The following is a 6876-nucleotide window of genomic DNA, read 5'->3' on the forward strand; positions in this document are numbered from 1 at the left end:
ACAATGTTAGTTGTTTAAGTTTGAAAAAATCAAACATACATACAAATTCGGAGTTTACTTTAGAGTTTATATTTTAAGTGGTAAACAAAATCACAATGCTTCATAATTCAATAAATGTAATGTAAACTCTTAATGGACGAACAACCAATAGTTTTTTCTATGAATTTCTGTCATAAGGTTTATTATGAAGGTTGAGGTGAAATAGATGTATCTGCATAAAGTATGAAAATCAATAATCAAACTATAATCTTGTTATAATAATGGATGTGCTTGGGATTTTGAAATTAACTGACCTATTGTACTCAGTATACCACCATTGAAAGTTTGTCAGCACATTTCAATAGATAGGACAGGCTTAAAACTGTTTTTAGTTAAAACCTAGTTATACAAGCTCGATTGTATAGAAAGCCTTAGGCCTATGGTGTCCGCCTAGCGATTGGGAGGTCACAGGTTCAATCCCCACTTTGGAAGCGTTCTTTAGATCTCCTCCATAGACACCAAGTACTGGTTATAGTCCCAGAAAACAGGCTCGAGAGCGTTTATAAAAACAAACAAACTGGTTTTCTGTGCATTAGCTTTAGATGTATTACGTAGAAATCAATTTACTGGTGGCTAATTATTCTTAATCACACGGATCAAAAATGCACAATTTGTACATTATTATATCCGTTTCACGGTTTGTGTCAGCTGTTTGAACAAATCTATATTAATATATTATTTAACATGTGTTTATGGTAGACTTAATTGGGTGGCTTATTTTTGCACGGTCTTGTAAATGTTGTGGAAATAGTTTCCTACACAGGCTATGGCTGGGATTTGTGATTATGCTAGTCTATTACAAAGCCATCAGACTGTTTAAACCCTTTACCACTTAGATTTCTGTTTTGATGCATTTGTAGTCCTCAGAAAGTTAAATTTAATTAAGACCTTTCTTACTAGATTCAAGTTTCAAAGGCTCCATTTCCAACCCTTTACTCACAGGCTGTTCTGGTTGTATGCTGTTTGCACATAGCCATTGTCACTTTGTTTTGATGATATTACTTTAAAACATGTTTGTAATGGCAATAAACTATCAAATTATCATGAATTAACACCTTTTAACAGTTTACCTGGTGTATATTTATTGAACTGTGGAGTATGCAGCTTTATTTGTCAAACAACCAAGCCCCATTCATCTTTTAAGATATTACTGATATTTTAAACAAGTCTTCCAAGTATTTTTCATGAGAAATCAAATTTAGATAAACATAATCATTGTGATAAACGTGTAATGATTCAATTTTGTTTGCATTCACTCATACTGTTGTGTTTGTTGAACATTGTTTTTTCCAGGTTTGAATTTATGCATTGTTTTGTTGATACATTTCATGTACTGTACTTTATTAAAAATATAAACAAAACGATGACTGTGGTACTTACAATGTGTAATTTAATGCATAATTCACACCAGCTGTATGTAAGCAATTAATTTAGTTGTGTATTTTTATGCCCCCGAAGGAGGGCATATAGTGATCGGACCGTCCGTCTTTCTGTCACACTTTGCGTTTAGGTTTCATGTTTAGGTTTCGAAAAATGCTCATAAGTTTTATGTCCCTTCACATAGCAACTTGATATTTGGCATGCATGTGTATCTCATGGAGCTTCACACTTTGAGTGGTGAAAGGTCAAGGTCATCTTTCAAGGTCAAAGGTAAATAAACATGTATCAAAGCGGCACAGTAGGGGGTATTGTGTTTTTGACAAACACATCTCTTGTTTTATTTTAATTTTTTATTTTATGCCACAATATGAAGTCATTGCTTTGAGATTTTTCTGTTTGTTGGAAATTGATCTGAATCATTTCATTATTTTATATGAAATGTCATAACATATTCATGTTGAAGGGACTTGTCCACAGATGTTTGTATTTTTGTAAATTTCATTAATTATGTTAACAAAAAATCTTAAATGTTTTGAATAGTCTTCACTATTTATAAAAGCATGAAAATAAATTGAATACATATATATTGGCAAACCCGGGATTCAAACTCAAAACGTCTGGAAGTAAAAGGTAGTGTTTTACTGCTGCACATGCAAGTTGTAATTCTTTACAGTGAATTATAACCCATATGTCAGTATTACACTTTTTTAAAAACTTATTGACAAAAAGTGTAACTATTTTACTGATTTCATTGATGATTATCCATGATTGAACCAATATTTTTAAAGCTTTTCATAGTCTATTTAGACTATTATTAAAAAAAAATCACTGTTTCACCAAAATGTGAACAAGTCCCTTACACTGGTTAATTGTTCCTTCAAAGATGGTACATTTTAAACCAAACAGGATTTGCAGATGTAGGGGTTTTTCCTGAGCGGTTTATTCCTTTGTTTAACCCTTTACCACAATACGTATTTTCACGTATTTGTAGTCCCTCTGAAAAATATATATAATTGAAAACCTTCCTTACTAGATTCAAGTTTTTAAAGCTTCATCTCCAACCCTTAGATACAGATGAGCAGCAAACAGCATAAAACCTGAACAGACTGCAAGTTACTTGCAGGCTTCTCTGGTTTTATGCTGTTTGCACATAGCCATTTTCACTTTGCTACCGAGTGGGAAAGGGTTTAGACTAGACTCAGAGATCAGTATGTATCTGTGTAGAGAGTAAATGTTGATTCATCCACTTCATGACTATTAATTATAAAGAACTTAAAATTGTATTTGAAAGATGTGTGTATTTAGATGTCATCGACAATAAGAAACATGGAAACATCATTATTAAAATATGTCTTTCGTCACATAATTTGTTTATTGAAACTGGTAGACATGATAACATTATCAAAACTGAAAGAATTTGTACTTTATGTAGTCTTTAGAAGACAATTTAGAATACGAATATCACTTTATACTTAAATGTCTATTTTATTTAGAAGAAAGATCCAAATACATATCTAAACACTATTCAATAAGACCAAGAAACTCTCATTTAGTTATAACAAAGGTATCCAAACAAATAATTGCATTTTTCTTTAACTCAACTTCTATTATTGTAATTAATTTACCGTTCAATATTAAAAGAATGTTCTGTGTCTTTGTCTGTTAACGCTGATTTCTGTTAACATGTACAGTTTATTATGAAATTAATGTGATTTATTTGCCTATTTACACTGTTTTTTTAGCTCACCTGAGCTTAACGTGCTCATGGTGAGCTTTTGCGTTCACCTTTTGTCCGTTGTGCGTTGCTTGGCGTCAACATTTGCCTTGTTAACTCTCTAGAGGGCACATTTATTGTCCAATCTTCATGAAATTTTGTCAGAAGATTGGTCTCAATGATATCTTGAATGGAAACGTTTGCTTGAAAAACATGGCTGCCAAGGGGCGGAGCATTTTTCCTTATATGGCTATATATGGCTATAGTAAAATCTTGTTAACACTCTAGAGGCCACATTTATTGTCTGATTTTCATGAAACTGGTCAGAAGATTCATCCCAATAATATCTTGGATGAGTTTGAAAATGATGCTGGTTGGTTTAAAAACATGGCCGCCAGGGGGCGGGGCATTTTTCCTTATATGGCTTTAGTAAAACCTTGTTAACACTCTAGAGGCCACATTTATTTTCCGATCTTCATGAAACTTGCTCAGAAGATTTGCCCCAATGATATCTTAGATGAGTTCAGAAATGGTAACCTTTGCTTGAAAAACATGGTTGCCAAGGGGCGGGGCATTTTTCCTTATATGGCTTTAGTAAAACCTTGTTAACACTCTAGAGGCCACATTTATTGTCCAATCTTCATGAAACTTGATCAGAAGATTCATCCCAATAATATCTTGGATGATTTCAAAAATGATGCCGGTTGGTTGAAAAACATGGCCACCACGGGGGTGGGGCATTTTTCCTTATATGGCTATAGTAAAACCTTGTAAACACTCTAGAGGTCACATTTATTTTCCGATCATCATGAAACTTGGTCTGAAGATTTGTCCTAATGATATCTTGGATGAGTTCGAAAATGGTTTTGGTTGCTTTAAAAACATGGCCACCAGGGGGCGGGGCATTTTTCCTTATATGGCTATATATGGCTATAGTAAAACCTTGTTAACACTCTAGAAGCCACATTTATTGTCCAGTCTTCATGAAATTTGGTCAGAAGATTGGTCTCAATGATATCTTGGATTAGTTTAAAAATAATTATGTTTGCTTGAAAAACATGGCTTCCAAGGGGCGGGGCATTTTTCCTTATGTGGCTTTAGTAAAACCTTGTTAACACTCTAGAGGGCACACATACTGTCCGATCTTCATGAAACTTGTTCGGAAGATTCATCCCGATAATATCTTGGACGAGTTCAAAAATGATGCCGGTTGGTTGAAAAACATGGCTGCCAGGGGGCGGGGCATTTTTCCTTATATGGCTATAGTAAAACCTGTTAACACTCTAGAGGCCACATTTATTTTCCAATCTTCATGAAACTTGGTCAGAAGATTTGTCCCAATAATATCTTGATATCTCAGGTGAGCGACGTTGGGCCTTTCAGGCCCTCTTGTTGTTAATACTTAGTGTAAATACTAAATTCAGTGTGTATTTAAACACACAACACTCTCACACATAATTTCTTATTGTCCCCTACCGGTTTCACCGGAGGGGACTTATGGTTTGCGCTCCGTCTGTCAGTCAGTCTGTCAGTCAGTCAGTCTGTCAGTCAGTCATTCAGTCTGTCAGTCAGTCACACTTTTCTGGATCCTGCGACAACTTTAAAAGTTCTTAATATTTTTTCATGAAACTTGAAACATGGATAGATGGCAATATGGACATTATGCACGTCATTTCATTTTGTTACTACGTCAAAAATTCTGGTTGCTATAGCAACAAATAGACTAGAAATACTGCTGAAAATGGTGGTTTTCTGGATCCTGCGATAACTTTTAACGTTCTTAATATTTTTTCATGAAACTTAAAACATGGATAGATGGCAATATGGACATTATGCATAATCAGTTCATTTTGTTTCTATGTCAAAAATTCTGGTTGCTATGGCAACAACAACAATTCTGACAACGGTGGAATTTCTGACAATGGTGGAGCCGGTAGGGGACTATATTGCTTGGCAATAGTCTTGTTATCTTTAATACTTTTTTGTTCACGCATGTATGAATTGTAAAATGCTTAAGTGAAAAAAATATTTGTTCTATTCTGTTCTAAAAAATACAATCCATTTTTAGCTCACCTGACATGAGCACAACGTGCTCAAGGTGAGCTTTTGTGATCGCCTTTCGTCCATTGTGCGTCGTCCATCGTGTGGCGTCAACATTTGTCTTGTTAACACTCTTGAGGCCACATTTATTGTCCAATCTTAATGAAATTTGGTCAGAAGATTGGTCTCAATGATATCTTGGATGAGTTCGAAAATGGTTATGTTTGCTTGAAAAACATGGCTGCCAAGGGGAGGGGCATTTTTGCTTATATGGCTGTATATGGTTATAGTAAAATCTTGTTAACACTCTAGAGGCCACATTTATTGTCCGATCTTCATGAAACCTGGTCAGAAGATTCATCCCAATAAGATCTTGGACGAGTTAAAAAATGATGCCGGTTGGTTGAAAAACATGGCCGCCAGGGGTCGGGGCATTTTTCATTAAATGGCTATAGTAAAACCTTGTTAACACTCTAGAGGCCACATTTATTTTCCAATCTTCATGAAACTTGGTCAGAATACTTTTTCCAATGATATCTTGGATGAGTTTGAAAATGATTTATAGTAAAATCATGTTAACACTCTAGAGGCCTCATTTATTGTCGGATCATGATGAAACTTGGTCAGAAGATTCATCCCAATAATATCTTGGATGAGTTCAAAAATGATGCTGGTTGGTTGAAAAACATGGCCACCAGGGGGCGGGGCATTTTTCCTTATATAGCTTTAGTAAAACCTTGTTAACACTAGAGGCCACATTTATTTTCCGATCTTCATGAAACTTGGTCAAAAGATTTGTCCCAATGATATCTTGGATGAGTTCAAAACTGGTTTCGGTTGCTTTAAAAACATGGCCACCAGGGGGCGGGCATTTTTCCAAATATGGATATACCTACATGTATGTATATTGCTTTAGTTAAACCTTATTAACACTCTTGAGGCCACATTTATTGTCCAATCATCATGAAACTTGGCCAGACAATTTGTCCTGATGATATCTTGGACGAGTTCGAAAATGGTTCCGGTTGGTGGAAATAAATGGTCGTGGCATTTTAGCTCGACTATTATATATGAAATATATATAGTGGAGCTATCCTACTCACCCCGGCGTCGGCGTTTCTGTTTCCGTTAGCGTGCAAATGTTAAAGTTTTCGTACTACCCCAATTATTTTCATTGTCCCTTGACATATTGCTTTCATATTTTGTATACTTGTTTACAAACATGACCCCAACCTCTAAACAAGTGCAGACAACTCTATCAAGCATTTTGTCATAATTATGGCCCCTTTTTCACTTAGAATATGCAGCAAATGTTAAAGTTTTCGTACTACCTCATTTATTTTCATTGTCCCTTGACATATTGCTTTCATATTTTGCATACTTGTTTACCAACATCACCCCAACCTATAAACAAGAGCAGACAACGCTATCAAGCATTTTGGTATAATTATTGCCCCTTTTATGCTTAGAATATGCATATTATTGATAAATCTATGTTAAAGTTTGCGTACTACCCCAAATATTTCCTATATCCTTTGACATATTGCTTTTATATGTTGCATACTTGTTTACCAACATGACCCCAACCTATAGACAAGAGCAGACCACTGTATCAAGCATTTTTACATAATTATGGCCCCTTTTACACTTAGAAAATTGAACATTTTGCTTAAATTGCCATAACTTCTTTATGTACTTTATGT

Source organism: Dreissena polymorpha, chromosome 3 (genome assembly GCF_020536995.1).
Source record: "Dreissena polymorpha isolate Duluth1 chromosome 3, UMN_Dpol_1.0, whole genome shotgun sequence".
Taxonomy (NCBI): Eukaryota; Metazoa; Mollusca; class Bivalvia; order Myida; family Dreissenidae; genus Dreissena; species Dreissena polymorpha.